A 22,726-nucleotide genomic window follows, 5' to 3' on the forward strand; every position below is an offset into this window, starting at 1 on the left:
ACGATTTTTTCCTATTTTTTTACATTAATATGGCCACAGCCTCCACTCAAATTATAATTTTAAGAAATCCATCGGTGAATCGTGCTAAAACAGTTTATTTTACCTAAATGCGTTCAAAAGTTATGGTATATTACAACAATTCGCGAGTTACAATACCCCATACCTCAGTTTCAACATAAGTAAATTTTCTACAAAAAGGCCGATATAAGATATTGCAACCAAAAATTAAATAGAGGCCTATTTATGCGGTACACCGCACAGTGGAAAAAAGTACCTATTTAGCGCGCCAAAAATAAAAGTCGATGTTTATTGTATGTTTGTCCATAAATTCGATATAAACAGCTCTAGATTGACAATTTTACTTCATTTATTAATATATTTGGTAAATTTGTATTTTTAGGAAAGAACGGTACCTATCGATTTTCGGTATTTTAAAGATTTCTAACACATTATCCAACCGAAATGGCTAGGATTTGGTATTTAGACTCCGTTGGGGTTGTAGATACATTCCTATAAAAACTGTCGGTATAGGTCCACGTTTTCATATAGCCCCCATAGAACGGTACCACCGATTTCGGTAATTTAGACGGTTTTAGCCACATTATCCAACCGAAATAGCTGAAAGTTGTCATTTAGTCTTCGTTGGGGGTATAAAATATTCCGACGGAGAATTTTCGGCACAGGTGCACGTTTTGATATGGTCCCCATCGAAAGGTACCGCCCGAATTTTAGAATTTTTAGATAAAAAATAATAATAATAACAGTTATAAAATATTTTGTTGCAGCTAAAGTTTTACAAAATTGATAAGAACTATGTGTACTAAACATAAAATTAAAAATCTACGTGCCATCCCGCGACACTCCCCACTAAATAGCTTTAACAAAGTACACAAGTTTAAAGAACATCGGATGTCACATGTTTTAAGTGTTAACTCCGAGTTACAATAAATAACATCTTATATTAAATATTTTTTAACTCAACTGTCTTCATGAAATGTTAAATACAATAAAGCTTTAAAATTACTTTGTAGAAGACTGCATGCGACGATCGCAAATTTACTACTAAAATATAGTAGGTCTGTTCGATAACTTCGCAAGTAAAAAGTATTTGCAAGTTCTTGCAATTACTTCTCTTTTACTGAACAAGTTTGTTATCGAACAGCATTTTGCAAAAGTTTGTACAAACTTAAATTGTCAACAAAAAATTAACCGTTATTCCGCTCTAGCTGATGCAAAACAAATTATTTTAAATGCAGATAGATTCTGTGGACATTTTAGATCAATACTGCACTAATAATTTTTAGATTGGCGTATGTGATTTTTTTCATTTTTTGCGTGCTAGATCGTAACTTTTTTTTAAAAAAGTTTATTTTGACGCTCATTGTATTCTTTTCTGTGTTGTAAAAATTGAATTTCTTTAATTAGCTGTGTTCCTTTACGTTAAAGTTTCTTCAAGTTTTACCATTTTTAACTCGGAAAGCGTTCCTTAACCCCAAAAAGTAGTAAAACTGGAAGCAATTTTTAAGAGACTGAGAGTGTAGAGAGCGCCAAAATGGCTTTCTCTTTTACTACTTTCTGCACGACAAATTTCGTTGTGTAAAAATGGAAAATCTGTCAAACTGTTGATTTGACATTTATTTGACAATTAAGACAAAAGGAAAAAAGAAAACTACCCGCTTTGTCGAAGCAAAATTAAAAGAAATAAAAGCTTTGTTCCAGAACTAAAGAGTTTTTACAATTTTTAAGACTTTTACACATTTTACCCGGAAAACCGTTCCCGTACACAAAAAAGTTGTAAAATGTTCACTTCTCTTTAAACAAAAACGGCGCTGTATTACGCTCTCTTTAAAAGCTTTTACTCGACAAATTTGAGCGTGTAAAAAATAGTAACATGGTTGCCGGCGTCTGATTGGCTGGTACTCCGACTTTGACATTTGTTCCAGTTTTTTTGACGTATTTTCCATTTTTCCGTTCCCGAACTATTTCAAGAAACTTTTGTGTAAGAACAATTTTTTTACAGTTCTCTCTTTTACGAGTTTTACTATTAAAAAGTACGGGAACGAAGCTAAAATAAAATACACTTCACCCCGGTTATTTACCTCTCTGCTTAACTGCCTTTCCCGTTTAATTGCCTCATAATCTAAATCCCCAAAAGTTTTTCATATAAATGAGTTCAAATCGTCCCGGTTTATTACTTTTCTATAAGTACCCAATTCGGATATTTACCTGTCAAATATATTCCCAAAAAGAACATTTATAAATTCTTTTCTCGGTTTATTACCCGCAATGGTACATTTCTGAGACAATCGATTTCGATGACTACGTGAATTGTGATGAAGATGTCCAGTGTTATGATCACAGATGAATAAATTTCTTATTGATGAAATACTATAATTTACATTTATTTTTTTAGTTTTGTTACGTTTTATTTTATTTACGTTTACGTTTTATTTTTTTAGTTTTGTTTTCTAATTGTTGTCATTTTTTGTAAGGTTGAGATCAGATTTTTGCAACTACCCACATGAGGTAGATATGCGAGATTTTTGTAACTGCCTTTCCCGCATAACTAACCCAATTTTTTGGAATTTTATGAAAGGTAGTTAACCGGGGTGCAGTGTAATAAAAATTTAAACCAGTGAAATAAAAAAATAAATAATAAAATTAATTTTGTTTGTTATTATTTTTTTGTTTTTTTTTTTTTTTTTTGTTAAGCAGCCATGTTTGTTTTTTGACATTGTTGCCAGTTCTACTATTTTTCCGTTTCTTTACTTTTGTGCAAAACTTGTTACGTGAGAGCAATTTTTACAGTTTTCTGAGAGAAGGGATAACTTCTCTCTTTTGCTACTTTTACTACTAAAAAAGTAAAGGAACAAAGCTATTGTAAAAAAAGGAATATGATATGTCAAAACTTTCTTCATGTTGTTGGGGAAATTACAATAAAAATAATTTTTTTATAAAAGGATTTGACTTTTCATATTCGATCACATGTAGTGCGATTCTCTAACTCATTTTTTGAGTTACCGAAAAATGTCGGTAAAATTAAATAGTACTACCTGGGTAATTGTGTCATATTTCCCCGTTGTGTTGTTAATCGTACCAGAAAAAGTGAATAAAACACGTGGGCAACACAGCTGGCAATACGTTTACAACACACCACGGTAGATGAATAATACAACAAAAATGAGAACAACCACCATAGTCAATAAAATGAATGGTGAACATACATATTATCCACCGTACTCTACCTTATACAATTCACACACAGAACTACACGGCTATTTGTCAGCAAACGCATATGTGCCCGGGTAGCTCAGTCGGTAGAGCATTGGACTTTTAATCCAAGGGTCCAGGGTTCAAGTCCCTGCTCGGGCGAATTAACTTTTTTAATTTTCTAGTACAGTTAATTAACATTTTTTTACAAATTCTTTAAAGGTTTTTATAAAATATTCCTACTAAAAGGTCTGATTAACTCAAACGGAAACGGGATTTATTTCTAGCTATATCCTTGAAGTCAGCAATAAAAACGGTACTTTGTTTGATAAAGCTGCCATGTCACGAAAACAAGAATTTTTTGTGTCATATATAGAGGACATTGGGCATATCTGGGTTAATTTGTACTTTATCTTAGGTCATGTTCTCCTCATTTAAATTTAAAAAATAGACCTACATATATGTTGTGGTCCAATAGTCGGCCTTTTAAAGATTTTATTTTCCATCTTTCAGCCATCCGAGTGAAGATGTCCAATTATATTGAATTCAAATTGATTTCATTCAAACTTTTTTTTAAGTTTCAGATTTAATAAACATATTTTTATTTATTTTTTGTATATTTGTGATATTTGCAATTCTTTTTTTTTTTTTTGAAAAGTGTCTTTGTGCCATTATTCAGCCACATTCTCCACGACATTATCTTATAGTCGGTCAGTCCTATATTAAAACAATACATACATATTTCAATTCATATTGCGTCAAATATGTAACCCAGCTAACATTTTTTTCCGAATTCGTATCGAATTCGGACAGAATTTCTGAAAAAATATCCGATTCTGATGCCGAATTCGTACCGAATTCGGTACGAAAGTTGTATGGACGTGGTCACCGAATTCGGAAAGAATTTTCTAAGGAAATTCTTAAAAAATATTAGAGTTTCGCGACGAATTCGTTCCGTATTCGGAAGTAAATTCTTGGAAAATTCGGAGAAAAATTTAGATTTTCTGACAGAATTCGGTCCGAATTCGGGAGAAAATTCTGGAAAATTCGATGAAAAATTTAGATTTTCTTAAGAAAATCCGTCCGAATTCGGAAGGAAATTCTGGAAAAATTCGGAGAAAAGTTCAGATTTTCTAAAAAAACGGAAACAATTCTGACGCTGATGCCTTTGATATTGACACAACACGTGTCGTACTGTACTGAACAAACCCCACTCTGAGACAATTTTCTTTAAATGTACTATTTATGGAAGATTATAATTTCAAACTTTCTAATGATTTTGCCTGTTGTTATCATTTTATGATTAACAGTAGAACAATGTGCAGAAGTATGTCGAAGCTATCAACACTAGCTTGAATTATTATATGTTGCATTTATATTAAACAAATTGTAAATTTGTATATGCGAATTTTATGACCAGTAATTTTGTTCTTCGACATCAACCGAAAAAAAATTCCCTTAGAAAATCCATTAGAAATCGGAACGAATTCGCAATGACGATTCTTAAGATTCCTTAGAAAATGTGCAGAGATTCTTAAAATAAACTTATAGAAAATCGGTCGAATTTCTAGGAAAATATTAGAGAAATCGGCCACATTTCTAAAAAAAATTCAGAAAATCTCAGAAAAAATCTGATATCAGAGCCCTCGGAAAAAATTGTTAGCTGGGTAAGATTTAGAGACTTATCTTTAATCAATTAATGAGCTTAGTAGAATTTTTAAGGAGGCCACTATTAAAAATTATTGCACCAATGATCGACCAAACCACTCAAAACATATTATTGGATAAAATGCCTATTATTGGATAAAATCATTCTAAATATAGTTTTATTCAAACATTTCAATTTTGAGCCATGTTGTGCATGCTTCCACTCCCAATGTGTTCCTAAAGTTGGCCCCCATAAAAATTGCAAAATCTTCACTATTATAAATGACTTTCTGAGAAAAAAATCGTAAATTGTAGTATAATTGCAAGCTTTACAATTTCGACACCATCACTATTAAAAATTATTGCACCAATGATCGACCAAACCACTCAAAACATATTAACGTCAAATCATGCCTATTACACTGTGCAACATTTTGAAGGTGATCTTGTGCAAACAATTCGAACTGAGGATTTTTTGAAAGTACAGACCCAAACGACAAGAAACCCTAGTTGGGTTTTGTTTTGCCAGATCCAGCTCGGATTTTATGGCCCCATCTAAACATGGTTAAATATTGAGTTTTTAAAGAAATTCGGGGCTATATCTCCGAAACCAATGCGAATCTTCTTCACCTCTGAAGTAAATTTGTAGATAAGGACAAGAATAAAATATTTGGAGAAATAATGAACTCGAAAACTACATTTATTGCCTCAAATTTCAAAATATATGCAAAAATTCCACAATTTTTATACATTTCGCACCGTATCTCCAAAACCGTTCATTTTTTTCTGAATATTTTCTTTTGGAAAAATATTCCCTGGAATGTAATACACAACTCTTCAGAACATGTCATTGTTGTAAAATGCCTCTATGCCGCTGTTTTCAGTACATTTTTCAACGACGATTTAATAAAAATGTCAATAATGTAGTGAAATCCGAAATGCGAGAATAAACTGTTGGCGTGAACTGTGTTTGAAATACGTGTTGTAAAAGATATGATGCAAAATACCGCTGAAACAACATGAAGTAAGCATTTTAGAGTTTCAGAATGTTCGAAAGAATTGTTAAGAACTTTATTTGGAAGATTTTTGCAAAAGGTTACTTGGTTCAACTCCCAATAGTTTAGCCGATATTGACCAGAATTTCAGCAATTATGTAAAATTGCCTATATTTTATAGATTTTAATGCCCTAGATGGAGTTTTTCTTAAGTGGCTTTTTCAAAAAAAAATGTTCTACTAGTTTAGGGCTACAATATTGCTAAAGTCAGCAAGGCCAAATTCCTATTCGTTTCTGAGATAAAGGCCTGATAAATGCAAAAAAGTATAGATTTAGCCCGGTTTAGATGAGGCCATAAAATCCGAACTGGATCTGACAGGACAAAACCCTACTATGGTTTTTGTAGTCTAAATATGTACTTTCAAAAAATGCATACTAGAAGTTGTTTGCATTTTTAGTGTTGCATAGTGTTATATTAGTTTCATTCATGTTTTCTATTTTTTCTCACAATTTTGGTGTTTTCAGTACATTTTAAAATTTTTCTATTTTAAAAATTAACAAGAGAGAGACCTTCCAAAATAACTTTTTGGTATACAGACTTTCCGGCAGGCATTTGATTGTTGTTTCAAAATTCGAACGCGAATTTGAAACGATGGACAAGAAATGCAAGTGCAATGAAAGAGAAGACACAATTTGCTATGATTTGAATGTATACTAGTCGTTAACCCGTTTACTTTTCATTCATATTTTGCAGTTTTTCTAAAAATGTTTGGGTTTTTAATAAATTTTTAAATTTTGTACTTTTCCTGTCATAATTAATTTATTTCGATAAATTCTCTCATTTGTTAGATATGGGACATATCCCGCTTGCGCGATGGGCTAGTTCGGCATCGGAAACTCGTCGATTCTCAGCGTTACAGTAACTAGTTCCACTTCTGACCCCACACAGTGCAATCAACTGTAAGCTTTAACATGGGGGTGTCATAGGAGGTAACCAATTGACACTCTATGCATTACCTGTAGGTGGTATTGTACTAGTTCCAGGTTTACAGTCATATACCAGTTTATTTATAAAAAAGTGGTGGGAAATAGTCACTTGGGGGATATATAGGTGTCAATTGGTTCCTTTCGCATTACTTATGGGTCAATTGTGAACTAGTACCCACTTACCTCTAGTTTAGGACTATTTAAATTGCGACAATTGGAATTGCTAGCGGGTAGAGAGAAGAAGAGGGCGATTTGCATACATATTTCCTTCGTATTCCTTTTTTATACCAGAACAATATGAATAATATGTACGCAGATATTCAGTCCATCAACACTAACTTCTGTTATTGGATGCTTCATTTATATTAAAGTTATGAGGAAAATGTAAATGTGAATTATTTATACAACTCGTCGTTTAAGTTAAGTTAATTAAGTCGCAACTGACGCCTCCTCGTTTACTTGGGGATAAAAAGGTGACAATGGGTTCCCTTCGCATTACTTAGGGGCCAATATTTGTACTAGTACTGATTAGAACTAGTTCTGGACTACTTAAATTGCGACAATTGGAATTTTCGTCGCAAGCGGGATGTTATCGTCGTTCTGAGAGTAATATAAATTGAACAATGTACACAAATCGTTGTTCGTTCTCAATATTTTGTATGGGAAATGAAGTAATTACATCGTAATTTAGGGTAGAACAACGAATAGAGAGCGAAACAAGGTATTATTTAATAAAAATACACAAATATACGATTTACTTTACCGAAAAATGTTTACGTGTGGCTACTGACATATTTTCTAACATCCACAAAGCCGAAAAGTGGCGTAATTTCTATTAATTGTAATAGATTTTAGGTTAGAGGGTTTTAATCCGATAATATCGATAGACAAAACTATCTACCGATATTTAGTTTTTAAAAACGAATCGATATTATCGATAGTGCCATCGAGTTTTTGCCAGCTCTATCTCCCCTTTACAAAAAATGCAAAATTTTCGCTGAAGTGCAATTTAAGGTGTCGAAGATACTCCAGCACATTAGCCCGAATGTGCCAAAAATTCCGACCAATGCAACATAAGATTAACTATGCTTATGTTTTTGTAGGCTGTTTATGAACCTATTCCATAAACGCCAAAAGGTTTACACTAGAAATTTCAATAACTTCTTTTGTACCTACCCAAAATTAGGAATCTCTGCTGTCAAAATTCTTTGCGCGAAATATCCACAAAAGGTAGAAGAAAGCGGTAGAACATTCTTCGCAAAGCTTAAATAAAGATGTTGTGCACAGGTATTCTTTATAGAAGAGAACTATTTGTTATTTATTTTTGATTAAAAATTGTATGTTTTGACAGCAAATGAAGATACATATCAGTTTGTATGTATTATTGTATCAACTTCTTTCTTGCACCATCCACCATTCCTCTTCTCGTCTGTACCCTTTACCATGTTAAGGAAGGCAATAATAATCATGTGATGCAGTATATTCTTGATCAGGGTGAAAGTCTGAGTCGATTTAGCTATGTCGGTCTGTAGTAATCATTTTAGCGTCCACAATAATTGATATAAAATGCTATATTTTTGAACACGTGTTTCTTTTTTCCATAGGGAGGACAAGTTCAAATACGGGCTATATCGGTCCACGTTTTGATAATGTCCCCATATAAAGGTACCACCCTATTTTGGGTATTTTGAGGATTTTAGCTACATTTTTACACATATTTAACTTTTCAGGTTACCAGAGTTCACAAAATCTTCCAAAAAAAAAAAAAAAAAACAAGTAAAAAAGTATCAGTCTGTGTATATTGAAACCATTTTTTCCCAAAATACGTATGTATTTAGGGGGTTTTAAAAATTTTTGGCGTTTGAACAGACAAAAATGTTGATTAGGATTAAAGATCAAAAGTTTTGCGGAGGAGATACTAAAAGGAATAGATCGACATTGACCGTTATGGAAGTGGATCTCCAGCCACAACATATGGTGCCATAGGGGGTTTTTACACTCTTCAGGATGTTTGCTCAAGAAGTATGGACTTGCCCCTAAAAATACTTTTACCATCGTAAATGAGGCAGCGAATGCAAGTTGCTTTAACAAAAATCAAAGTGATTCGATATCAGGTCTTAAAGTGAACTTATCCGAAATTTTGTGTGGGAGGTACCGGATGGAGTGGACAAATATAGTCCATATTTGAACCTGATCTATATCTAGTTAGATATATTGGGATGTGTAAAGTATAGACCAATTCGGCCACTCCTTTCAAGAGTTACCGTACGAACAAATTTTCCGAACATTTTTGAACTTTTGTGGGAGATGTACCTGAAGGAGTGGACCGATATGGCTTATCTTCAAACTTAAACTATGTTTGGGCAAAATATTACTAAGGCCATATTGTGGACCGAATCGGCAGATCCGTTCGAGAGTTATCTTGCGCTCCAGTCACCTCATACGGTGTCATAGGGGTTTTTTGCAACTTTCATGCTATTTTCTCAGGAAGTATGGACTTGCCCCTGATGAAACTTGTACCGTCATATGGAGGGCAGTGAATACAAGTTGCTAAAACAAAAATCAAAGCGATTCGAGAGATGGCCCTAAACTGGATTTTTCCGAAATTTTGTGTGGGAGGTACCCGAAGGAGTGGACCTATTGAGACCATATTGGAACCTCATATTACTCTGGTAGAAAGTTTACGCTATACAAAGCATGGACCAAATTGGTCACTCCCTTCAAGAGTTATCGTGCGCACAAACTTTCCGAACATTTTCGAACTTTTGTGGGGGAGGTACCGGAAGGAGTGGACCGATGTAGCTCATCTTCGAACTTAAACTAAGTTTGGGCAAAATATTACGAAAGCCAAAATTTGAATCGAATCGGTTCATCCGTTCGAGAGTTATCGTGCGCTCCAGCCAGCAGGACAGACAGACGGACGGACATGGCTAGATCGACTCCAAATTGTCTGAAACACATTTCGTCCAAACATACTTGGGGTCTAAAACCATTATTTCGATGAGGCACATTTTCATCGTATCAAAGTTTATATACCCTCCTTAGCCTAAAGGCTGAGGGTATAAAAACATGTTTTGGTGTAAACCCCATATAAGGGTTTACCCCATATAAGGTTACCTCCCGATTTTAGGTATTTTGAGAATTTTAGCTACATTTTTTACCGAATTAGCTGTAATTTGACACTTTCTATTGTCCACAAAACTACTCCACCAAAAACTTTTAAAACCTATTTCGTATCGATCTTACCTCCTGGTAATAATACATTAGCGATTTCCATATTTTAAGTAAAGAAATGCCACATTGATAAGCATTCATAGATAATTTTCTTGTGAAGTAAAAAAATTGTAAATAAAAAAATTTTCAATCGCCCGAGCAGGGACTTGAACCCTGGACCCTTGGATTAAAAGTCCAATGCTCTACCGACTGAGCTACCCGGGCACATAGCAGTCTTGCCCAGACAGCAACGCGGTTCTGTTGGCTACTCGATGAGCACGTGTGTCGCAAATAACTTGCGACGCGACAGCGACGACAAGTAAAATTGCTACATGCCGGCTGTATGACTCACCCACCTTTTCACAAGTAATGAAACTAGTTCTATGCTGTTGTTGTTTCAATAGAATTTGCAATATATTATTCCCATGAATATCACATGTGTTGCTGATCGAAATGAACTGATAACACACATTAAAATTCAATTACACGGCAACAAACAAAGTGGGAAATCACTGATAAAAAACCCAATGCTTTGGGTAGAAAACTAAAGCCCAGTGGTAAATGAAGGCATAGAGTTGAATAAAATATTTTTTTAATGTAAACTAGGTATAATAATTATTTTTAATTAAAGTAAACGAAAAATCAAAACTTAAATCGAAACACTTGAAAATGCTGGAGGATACGTAGAAGAATAAAAACGAAAGGTATTAAATACCTACTATTGCAAGTAATTAATATTGAATTCCAGAACATTTGAGTAGCCAAGCCACAGCTGGTAAACTTTAAAAACTAAGACTTCACCATGAACTACAGCTTATTATTTCTTACGTTTCTGTGAGTCATATTTGCATCTTCCAAAACCCTCTTTTATTATTTTTCATTGAATTGGAATTGAGTTCAATAAATTTTTTACATCTTACTTTTATTGTTTTAAATATTTATTTGTTTTTAAAAGTTTAAAGTATTTAAGTTATTTATTGCAATTCCATATAAAATTAAAGAACATAACCTCACAAAGAAGAAATTCTGATTATCATCCCAGCTAGCATTTGGAAGTGAGTTACTCACTTCCTCTACCAAAAGTAATCGCATTCTGAACTTCTTTTCTATAAAAGAGCGATACTTTATCATTTTACAATAACAAATGTATTACTGTTCAAATTAGATCGATCTGCATGAACTACCTAGTGTCGCAGAAGAAGATGAAAATTCTGCATTTGATTGTCTACACAAACAATTTACATTGTTTTACTATTTCTTCTCGTGAGAGAGATACATACGGTGAGAGTTTTACAGCTATTCCAAGTATTTGCAAAGACCAACAACAAGAAAAATATCATTCAGTTTAATATTTCAAGTGCGAAAAGTACGGGAAAGTGAAATTTCAAAAATATAATTAATAATTTAATATTTAATCTTTAATAAACTGAAAAGTAAAAAAGTGCAGTGACTATATGATTGTGACTGATAACACTGGTCAACAGGACTTTTGTTTCAACCGAAGTTGCAGTTGTTTCTAGATGAAATCCGCGAGTAATTTTCAAATCCGGTCCCGGTTTTTCTCCATCAGCTCTTGTTTTTGAGATATAGCTCAAAATCTGTTTTTACGAGTTTAACCCAGACTTTCGTTATTTTCGGATACAAACAAATATTTTTTTGTGGGTTTTTCGACATTAATATATTGAGGAGATGTTGTACGCTCGATAAAAATCGTTTTTGAAATAGTTATGGTGAGTATATATCAAAAAATATAGAAAATATACGACGGACCTTGTAAAAAGTGCATATTTTGAGTACTTTAAGCTGTAATTACGTCATCGGGGGAAGTCATAGGATCTTTATATGGTACTCCGGATATGCTTAGGGTGTCTACTATATAGTCCAGTATTCCAATTTATAATATAAAGTTCATAGCGCCCATGATTCGGCCATAACCTAAAAATCGCCATGAAGAGTGCTAAAGGGAAATAATTTACCAGTGATATCATTACCACATAAGCCATTTACATTTCAATGGCAGTCTTCATGATGATTTTTAGGTTATGGCCGAATCATGGGCGCTATGAACTTTATATTATAAATTTGAATACTGGACTATATAGTAGACACCCTAAGCATATCCGCATTACCATATGAAGATCCTATGACTTCCCCCGATGACGTAATTACAGCTTAAAGTACTCAAAATACGCACTTTTTACAAGGTCCGTCGTATATTTTCTATATTTTTTGATATATACTCACCATAACTATTTCAAAAACAATTTTTATCGAGCGTACAACATCTCCTCAATATATTAATGTCGAAAAACCCACAAAAAATATTTGTTTGTATCCGAAAATAACGAAAGTCTGGGTTAAACTCGTAAAACCCGATTTTGAGCTATATCTCAAAAACAAGAGCTGTTGGAGAAAAACCGGGGCCGGATTTAAAAATAACTCTCCAATTTCATCTAGAAACAACTGCAACTTCGTCTGAAACATTCAACTTTTTCAATTTTGTTGAGCAGTGTAATAAGCAGACAAATAATATGTATTGTGTATAAGGTGAGTGATATTTAGATAAAAAAAAATAAATTGCATTTTCTTTATCATAGAGTGAATTTGAATATTAGAAAAAAAAAAACAAAAAATGGAAAAAAATCCAAAAAGTCAAAAGTGCCAACAATACTTATTACACTCATTCGACAAAGAAAATTAAAACAAATAAGTTTGCAGAAATAATGATAATATAATTTGACTTTTAAAATGTAAACATTTTCGATTTTAATTTTTGTTTTATTTATTTATTTATTTATTTATTTATTTATTTATTTATGTATTTATGTATTTATTTATTTATTTATTTATTTATTTATTTATTTATTTATTTATTTATTTATTTATTTATTTATTTATTTATTTATTTATTTATTTATTTATTTATTTATTTATTTATTTATTTATTTATTTATTTATTTATTTATTTATTTATTTATTTATTTATTTATTTATTTATTTATTTATTTATTTATTTATTTATTTATTTATTTATTTATTTATTTATTTATTTATTTATTTATTTATTTATTTATTTATTTATTTATTTATTTATTTATTTATTTATTTATTTATTTATTGGTCATTGCCACTATTTTATGGTAAAATATACAATATCTTTCAAACAATGTACTTATTTGTCGCCTAAAGGTACTATATCCAATAAGCATTTTCTATCGCCCATTACCCGAAGCAGTCACTCCCGGGCGATAGAAACACACATCCCCGATATCGCATTCTAGTTGATGTAGGCACACCGTACGGGAAGAAATGAACCACGCACTCGTTTCCTCATAAATGTGTCTCATGCGTTGTCTTTGAAAGAATCGCTTTAGTCCAGAGTCGAGAGTCACGATGGCGATATTTTTATGAGGAAACGAATGCGTGGTTCATTTCTTCCCGTACGGTGTGCCTACATCAATTAGAATGCGATATCGCGGATGTGTGTTTCTATCGCCCGGGAGTGACTGCTTCGGGTAATGGGCGATAGAAAATGCTTGCTGGGACCTGTCTTTTAAAGCAATTTCCACATACATACATACATATGTATGTATTCGTATGTTAAGTCTACTTGGAAAATCTACTGTTTGTAGGCTTAAATAAGAATCTTTATATGGAAATTGTTCAAACGAATGGTAACATTTTGAATGAAGCTTATGACAACGTACAGTAGGTTGGTAGGTTGACAAATATCCAAATACAGATGTTTTCCATTCAATAATAAAATAAAGATATTGTTACGAGGGAGATATGCCACGCTAGGTTGATGAGTTGTTTTTTACATCCTCGCCACAAATTTTAGCTATTTCGAACGGCTAAAATTTGTAGCCATAACCTTCAAAATACCTAAAATCGGGAGGTACCGATCGAAATGGCTAAAATTTGGTGTTTAGTCTTCGTTGGGGGTGTTCAGCCTTCTCCTCTATAGGTCCACGCCTTCATATCGCTCCTATAGAACGGTATCTCCCGATTTTCGGTATTTTTAAGGTTGTATCCACAACAACCCACCGAAATGACTGAAATTTGTTATTTAGCTAATGTTGGAGGTAAAAACTGAAATTCGTCGGTATAGGTCCGTACCTCCCGATTTTCGTAATTCTGAAGGTTGTGACCTCAATATCCCCCTAACGCCGTTCTTACATGCTTGGTGTTATACACATATGTATGTATGTGCTTAAAGTGACTCCAAACATTTTTCAAAAAAGCTCATACATAAAAACTTCAAAAGCTTTTTGTGCGTGGACTATTTTTATCGAATCACCTTATAATTGAGTTTTTATGCAATTTTAGGTAAAAGCTCATCACAATATATTACAGAGGGATATGAGGTTGTAAAAAAGTCATAACTTTAATATGCACGTTATCATTGGGGATAGTAAGATCAGTAGGACAACCTAACTTGTTGCGGCGGAAGTTTTATAAGTCTTACATAACTTTGATGGCACGGTCACAGCTCTATTTGCTTTGGCCAATGCTGATTGGAGATTTATATTATTCCAGTGGATATCCAAGCATTTGAGATCATTTGTGTCGTAATTCAGAGCTACAGATAATTCTTAAAAATCGTTAGGTCGGAACAATTGACTACTGAACCATTGATTAGCCCATGATTATGAAAGGAATGAACGAATTTTACGCAGGCATCAGAATAAACACTAGATGATATGTTTAGAACCTGCTTAACTTTTACATCTGCTATGAAGCTCATCGTTCACCCTTTACAACGCGAAGAACGCGGTGGGAGTTAATCTTTCTACTCGAACATTTGCTGCAGCCCAACTAAAATGCCAGTGTGCTTGCCGCTGTTCATGCTTGTTGTATCGGGAACAATCATCACAATTGATATACGAGCGTAGCAGTAAATTGTAGGACTGCCGAGGTAGATTTGCTTAATGTGTACATACCACCGATGGATAGCGGTGCCTTGAGTTATATGCTCGACATTAGTTCGCTTTTGGAGACAATGACCTTATGGCGATAGGTAGCTACAATGCTCAGTTCTCAGTTCTTGATTTTATACCAGATGGGTTGAGCGCTAGCCGAGCAAATTGATAGCTCCTCATTTTGCACGGTGAGCGAAGCTCTTCTACGAGCATAAGAGGAGACTGGCACAGCTCGCCAGACATGGTCTGATAAATGATGCTTCCTGGCAATCCGTTATTTCCCCTGGTTCGGACCATCTTCTGACCATTATCTTTAACAGACCACTCGACTTCCTAGCCTCTGATCGCTGAGAGAATTTTCCGGGATCATCACTGCTGTATCCGTTCGCACGTACCTGCTGGCCGAATACCTGAAATCAGAACAAAATTTCCCAGCAGAGGCGACGGGTTTAGTAAATGAGAGTGATGAGCTTCGTCGCACGAACCTAAGAATTAGTGAGTAGCAAAGATTATAAAGGCAATACTCCTCCCCATGATATGTAGCGGTTTCCTAGTTGCACAATATCAGCATGGATTTCGCAAAATGAACAGCATTACACGTCATATCTACACATATCAGCCGAGAACAGACCGTGTCACTGAACAGTATGGTGGCTCTCGACCAATCGAAGGACTTCGATACCGTCAACCATGCCAAGCTGTCCCAGGATATATAGAAGGCTTCCCTCCAGACGTGTTTGAAATGTTGGATATAGACCAATAATCAACTATAAGTGTGGAAGCTAGTCGTTTGTAGAATTCAGAAATAATGATGATATCTACGGAACTGTTTACCTCTACCTTTCTGAAATTCACACCCTCCAGACGGCATAGAGATCGTAATGTATTTGGATGATTACACTGGGATATGTTAAATGTCTATATAGCTGACTTAGTGTAGTTCTTCCATCTGAGAAATATGAAAATATCCGCCGCTAACCACTGTTCACCACATGTACGGCTGAAATGAAGATACCCCTGAACATATTGATCAATGGTGGTCTGGTTCCGACCACTAACTACCGCAAGATACTGGGTGTAACATTTGACAGCATGTTTAAATCGTCTACGCAAGCCACAGATTAGAAGTAGGAACAAGATACCCGGCCGGCAACGCTTGGGATGATGACAAAGGAAACTTGTTGACTTCGAATGAAACAATAAGTCGGTCTGCGGAAAAGTACGCGAAGCCAGAGTGGTATGCAAAAGATAGGGCTACGCAGTAGAAGAATATTCATACATGCTAGAATGCCGACCTTAGAACTGCAACAGGGTTCCTCCTCATGACATCAGTGGATCTTTTTCATGAGTAGACGAAGATTTTGCCAGTACATCAACACAACAAGATGTTGTCGATGCAGTACCTGCACGTCAGGAGAAATCTTCCTGATCTGGAGGAAGAGACAGGTCCAAAGGTACATGCTATAACTTCTAGATCAACGAGGCTATCATCTAGTCCAGGTTGCAGAACTTTTGAATCTGGACACAGAAAACCCGGTTTGAACTCATCAAACACATTTTGGAGTCCTTTTGCGGTTGTTTGAGCTATGGCACCTTTCATTCTTGAGGACCACGATTTGATATTCTAAGCTCTCAAAATGTTTGCCGTTTTCAAGAAGGTTTGTTAGTTTTGCACGAATGGCTTTATCAGTAGTGGGATTCTGTAACTCATTTTTGCTGTTACCGGCAAAAATGGGTAAAATTAACAGCCAGTTTCTGTATATCGAAAGTAGAATGTGTGCGAATGAAACACGCCCGAACTTTAGTTTTCGAAATAGTTTTACCTTTGCTTTTGCTTCAAAACAAAAAAACAAATTTGAAAAACACACAAGAGTTTGGACGTGTTTCTTTCGCACGCATTCTTCTTTCGGCATACAGAAACAGGCTGTAAATCGCAAAATTATGACTAAAAACATGAAGGAAAGTTGGCATCACTGTTTGTGTCGGTAGAAGCTAGCGACTACTTTTTATTCATCGTTAACTTACCGAACATTTTCGTTAATTATCGAAATTATAAGCATTTTAATTTTACCGACGATTATCGATAACAGCAAAAATGAGTTACAGAATCCCACTACAGGTATATGCGGGAAGTTCAATGTTTTGTTCCATACCACTATGGTCCCAAATCCAAATTTTCTGGCAAAAACTATTATAACGTCTTTTTTGTATTGAAATTGGTTATTATTTGTAATAAATGTGCAAAAATAGCAAATCTTAAGATTTATCGCCAAAAAGTGTCAAAATTCGTTGAACAGGGGTCTAAACCCGTTGTATGGGGTCTAAACCAAAACATTGAAATATTTTAATAATTTTTGGTACGGTGGATTGTTATCTTCAAGGAGTTCGAAATACGAAATTGGAGCCGAATCGGTTATAAAGTGTCGCTAAAACCCCAAAAATTTCAAAAATCGGGCGGTATCATTACATGGGAGCTATGACAAAAGTTGGACCTATTTTTCCAAAAAAAAAGACTATAGACTAGTTTTTTTACCCTCTAAACCTTTAAATTTTAAGGAAAATCGGTTGAAAAATGTCGGTGTTACCGACCAATTTCAATTGGATACGAGGGCTGCACAATGACTATTTATCTGGCCTAACAATGAAAACGCGAATGTTTACCATCAAAAATAGTTTTATTGTTTTCTTAAGTAGTCTCCAGCATGATTTATATACTTTTTTATGCGCTCAAACCAATTGTTGAATCACTTTTTCCACTCCGATTGAGACACCTCCAAAACATGGTTTTTACAGCATCTTCTTGCGACGAAAATCGGTGACCATGCATTTTTTTCTTGATATGCTGCAATAAAATGAAGTCATTGGAGCCCTATTTACGGCTGTACGGCGGATGGCCCATCAATTCCACTTTTTGTCCGGTCAAACAAATGCTGGTTTGAATCGATGTGTGAGAGCTCGCTCGCATTGTCCCGATGCAGAATGATTCGTCTTCTCTTGTTCGTTTTTAAAATTTCTTAGGAGACTTCAGCAAACAAATTGTAGTGTATCACTTAGAATTAACCATCCTACATTTCTGAAGCCGTATAATTGGCATATGGTCAGTTTTGCCGAAGAAACATGCGGCCATTTGCTTCGAAGTGCTTCTTACATTAACAACTTTCGTTGGACTTAAACGGTCGATTCCTGTTTTGTTTCGGGCTCCTAAGCATGGATCCAAGATTCGTCGTCTATGACGATCTTATAAACGTCGTTTTAAGCACCACGTTGGTCTATGCACTCTTGCCGTGATTATCTACGTCGAAAGTTGTGAAAAATGATCGGACGAAAATGTTCACAAGAAAATGCCATTTTTTTGAAAAGTGATTTTTTCATGTCACTGAAAACGTCCGTTTAGGCTAAAAACTGTCAAACTTTAAAAAACAAGTCAAAAGGTGCCTAGAAAAACGTCTTTAAAAAAAAAACGGGCAAAAAGTTGCAAGAAATGACTACTGGATTTGTATGTACAGATCTCCTGCTAGCTTCCAAAATCGATTAGTCAATGTTTTCAAGTTTAAATATTTTTTTAGAAAATATTTGTAAAAAATAATTTTCAATATAAATACAAACATTGATTTTACTACGCTAATTTTACAAATTTCTTCGTTGCTTTTTTTAATATTATGAAAGTACTCACCATAAGCTTCTCGATTCATATTAATTTTGACCTCACTTCTGTATATTTGTGCAAGGACACAACACAACAAAAAGGGTATATTTTATAACATAAAACCTTTTTTATTTATATACCAAAAGTGCCACCACCTTTGCAAAAACTAATTATTTTCGATAGATTTGAAATGTTTTTTATTACACCGCGCAAAAACAAATTAAAATTGTAAAACTTAAAAAGAAATAGTTTTGGCCAAAAATTTCCTGACTAAAACCATAGTGCATACGGTTTAAAGCTTTCTAGCAATTAGAATGATCCTCTCTGTCCGTCCATTGACTTCAATTTTTAGGAACATACTACTCCGTTCACTCAATGGTGCTTCGATAATTGCCACGTTGCCTCTTCTTGATGGCGAAACTGGACAAGGTTCTTTGTCCAGGTGTTCTTCTCCTTCTGTTGGAGAGCTCTTTTTGAATGAGATGTTGTAATCTAAAGGCCTTAAGTGCAGTACACCTTAGGTCTGTACGATAACCCAAAAGTTTGTACAAATTTGTACAAACTTTTACAAAATGCTGTTCGATAACAAACTTATAAAGTAAAAGAGGACGAATTTGGAGAGAATTGTGAGCGAATTTTGGAGACTTTTGTTACTCAGAACTAGACAGCGGAATTTTATGCAACCCCTATTTTTGGTCCGATTTATGTCAAATTTTGGGACAGGGCATATTTTTGGCTTCTGATTACATTGCAATCGAAACATATGCAAACAAATATGCAATGCAACAAATATTTCAATAATACGTACAAAAATGTTTGTGTGTACAATTTTCTGTTTAAAATTCTCTTCAGACAAGTCAATAAAATAGAGAAATATATAACCACAGCCACAACCTTAAAAATTCCGAAAATCGGAAGGTATCGTTCTATGGGGGCTATATGAAGGCCCGAACCTAAACCGACAAATGTTAGGTGGAAAGTTTTTTACCCCCAAGGAAGACTTAATACCAAATTTCAGCCATTTCGAAGGGATATTGAGGGCACAACCCTCAAAATACCAGAAATCCGGAGATACCGTTCTATGGGGGCTATATGAATGCGTGGACCTATACCGACAAATTTCAGGTGGAAAGTTTTATACCCACAGTGAAGACAAATTGCCAAATTTCAGTCATTTCGGTGGAATATTAAGGCCACAACCTTCAAAATACCGAACATCGGGAGGTACTATTCTATAGGGGCTATATGAAGACGTGGACCTATGCGGACAGATTTCAGTTGTAAAGTTGCATACCCCTAACGAAGACTTAATACCAAATTTCAGCCATTTCGGTGAGATATTCAGACCATAAATCCTTGAATATATTTTTGCATATGGTTTTGCATATGCTCATTTTATGCAGATATGTACAAATATGTCAAAATATGCAAAATATTCAAAAATTTCTGGACCTAATTCGTTTTATTTTGTAATAAAACGAGTTTCTGTCTAATCAGATTTTCTCTGCGACCATCCTAACCATATATGCATTTGCATAGGATTCCGCTGTCTACTGAGAACATACAAGTTTTTGCAAGCAAAATTTTCCTTGTAAGAATTTGAAAGTTTGATCAGCTGATTTAAATTCGAATGTTTTGTGACGGACTTTGCAATTCTTGGCAAAAACATAAACAACATATGGTTATTTAAATAATTACAAGATAAAAAGAGAAGTGATAACTAAATAAATTATGGAAAACGACTTATTTTGTACTCGTATAATAACTTATTTTGTAGTTTGTGATGATTGTTTTATTTCTAATGTATCAAATCCCAGCAAAAAGCGGCGCATCCATGGAATAGGAGGAACACTATGTGGACGGCCATCCGTTAATTTATGATATGGAAAGAGAATTTTGTAGCAATGGATAATCAAATAATTTTCGTAAACAACCTTCGATTGTTAAATTAAATCATATCGGCCAAACTTCTTGTTTGTCAAATCAGCTGACTTCTTGCAAGTTTTTGCAAATTGTTGTTTGATAACATTCTGCAAATTGTTAGCTTCGAGAGAGTAAAATTAGTGGTGAGAAGTTACTGAGAATTGGCTAAGTACTTGCAAGTACTTTTTACTTGCGAAGATATCGCACAGACCTATTGTCAGTTTTTAATGTAAAATTTTCTCAATTATCGATAACTGTCCAATGACAAAAATGAACGGCCACACTAGCAAGCAACCAATTATTTGAGCAAAGCTGTCATTCAAAATTGACAATGTGTACCCAGCTTAAGTGTTCATCGAGTAGCCAATAGAATCGCGTTGCTGTCTGAGAAACAGCTGTCATGTGCCCGGGTAGCTCAGTCGGTAGAGCATTGGACTTTTAATCCAAGGGTCCAGGGTTCAAGTCCCTGCTCGGGCGTACTTTTATACATTCAATAATCACTTTTAAAACAACAAAACGTTGAATGAATTACACAAATTGATCAATTGTGATCAATCCGATCAATTACTTTATGCTACAAAGCAATCCTCTAATAGGCCTTTAAACGGTAATTAAGCGAACATTTTGAACCTTTATCAGGGAGGTACCAGAAACAGTTGTTCGTTATAGTCCATTTTCCAAATTGATTTCAATTTGAGAGATATATTATGATGTTAGAAGGACCATTCGATATTTATCAAGCCCATAAGTTATTGGAGTTGGTGACCGTAGGATTTTTAGAGATTATGGACCATTATGTCAGGATAAACATTATATAAAATTTCTAAAAATATATGATTTATGTGTTCCCTTGTAAACACCAACTAAGAATAATATAATACCAATAGATATTTAATTTGTAATTTCCTCAGGTGCGGTAAATTTTATTCAACCCTCGTTGCGATGCATTTATGCAATATTTTGCACTTTCACTCTGGGACCAATCACAACAAATTGTGCATATTGAAAAAATAATGCCGTTGGACCAGCATACAAACTTGTAACACAACAAAGTGAAAAGTGTCTCTATATGTGACCCAACATCTTTTCCAAGGAATAAAAATACAGATTTTGTTTCAAATTATTGGACATTAAGATGGATCCAGAAAAGAAGGCCTTTAGAAAATTTTTTACATACATATGTAGTACATCATTTACTGAAGGGGTGTCATAAGACCGCAACAACGAGCTTAATTAGCTTTACAGTCGTGATTATTATTTAATACCCCAAAAATGTAGGATTTCAAGGACAACAATGGAAAATACATGTTACGAAGGAGAAACAAAGTTTAGAAAGTTTATAATTTTTATGTTGCATGTTTTGTCGACCCACTCTAAACCAGTAGCATAAAATCTGAATATTGAAATTTGCAACATATCGTTGTGTAAACTCACACACACTTCGGCACACAATTTACGCATAAAAACTCAAAATACTAACAGATTGAAAATACTTTGCAGTGTTACTTTTATTATTCAGCAAATAAACAAATGGCTGAGAGGACAAACAAAACGAAATGAAATGACAAACTTCGAAATGGTTGATGGCAGAAGGAACGAATGCATCGTAGGATTTGTGTGTCTGATAAGGAGAAAAGTGAATACAAAGCATTTGGGAACAATTAAATATCACTAGATTTGCTTTCGGGAATGATAGAGAGACTATAATAACTTCGGATTTTATGACATATCCTCATCAATTCTCTATATTTTAATCGAAAAAACATCTTCTCCGATTTTACTTCACCAATTATTTTACAAATAATAAGTACAACAAAACTTAGTTCAAACCCGAAGTATCTCCCTAACAAAAGTTCAAAAGTGTTGCTAAAGTGATGCACATGGGAAATTTGTCGCTCGTAATATTTCTTTCAGACATACATACATATATCAGGTTTGAATACCTCCCACAAAAAATTTCAACCATTTTCGGACAGGTGCAGTCTATGGACCAAAAGCGCTAGAAACCCTGCGCACACCAACTAAAATATCTGATGGCTATCAAATCCACGGCGCACAGTGGTTCAGAAATCGATTTTCCTGACCAAGACCCCAATTTTTTGTCGTCACCGATTGCCGATTTTTATATGGGATTAGATAGTGAAAATATTGAAACTAAGGAAACCAAAAAATTAGGTCAAAAT

General features: G+C 34.3%; 3 non-coding genes across 3 annotated transcripts; 2 read left to right on the top strand and 1 right to left on the bottom strand.

Annotated features, from left to right (window-relative positions):
• Positions 1-3,299: 3,299 nt before the first annotated feature.
• TRNAK-UUU (transfer RNA lysine (anticodon UUU)) lies at positions 3,300-3,372 on the top strand. The gene has a single exon. It is a non-coding gene; the product is annotated as a tRNA-Lys (tRNA).
• Positions 3,373-10,204: 6,832 nt separating this feature from the next.
• TRNAK-UUU (transfer RNA lysine (anticodon UUU)) lies at positions 10,205-10,277 on the bottom strand. The gene has a single exon. It is a non-coding gene; the product is annotated as a tRNA-Lys (tRNA).
• A 10,670-nt stretch (positions 10,278-20,947) lies between these two features.
• Positions 20,948-21,020, top strand: TRNAK-UUU (transfer RNA lysine (anticodon UUU)). Its single transcript has one exon. It is a non-coding gene; the product is annotated as a tRNA-Lys (tRNA).
• Positions 21,021-22,726: the final 1,706 nt, after the last annotated feature.

Source organism: Musca autumnalis, unplaced genomic scaffold (genome assembly GCF_047663935.1).
Source record: "Musca autumnalis isolate F117 unplaced genomic scaffold, ASM4766393v1 scaffold_5, whole genome shotgun sequence".
NCBI classification, from domain to species: Eukaryota; Metazoa; Arthropoda; class Insecta; order Diptera; family Muscidae; genus Musca; species Musca autumnalis.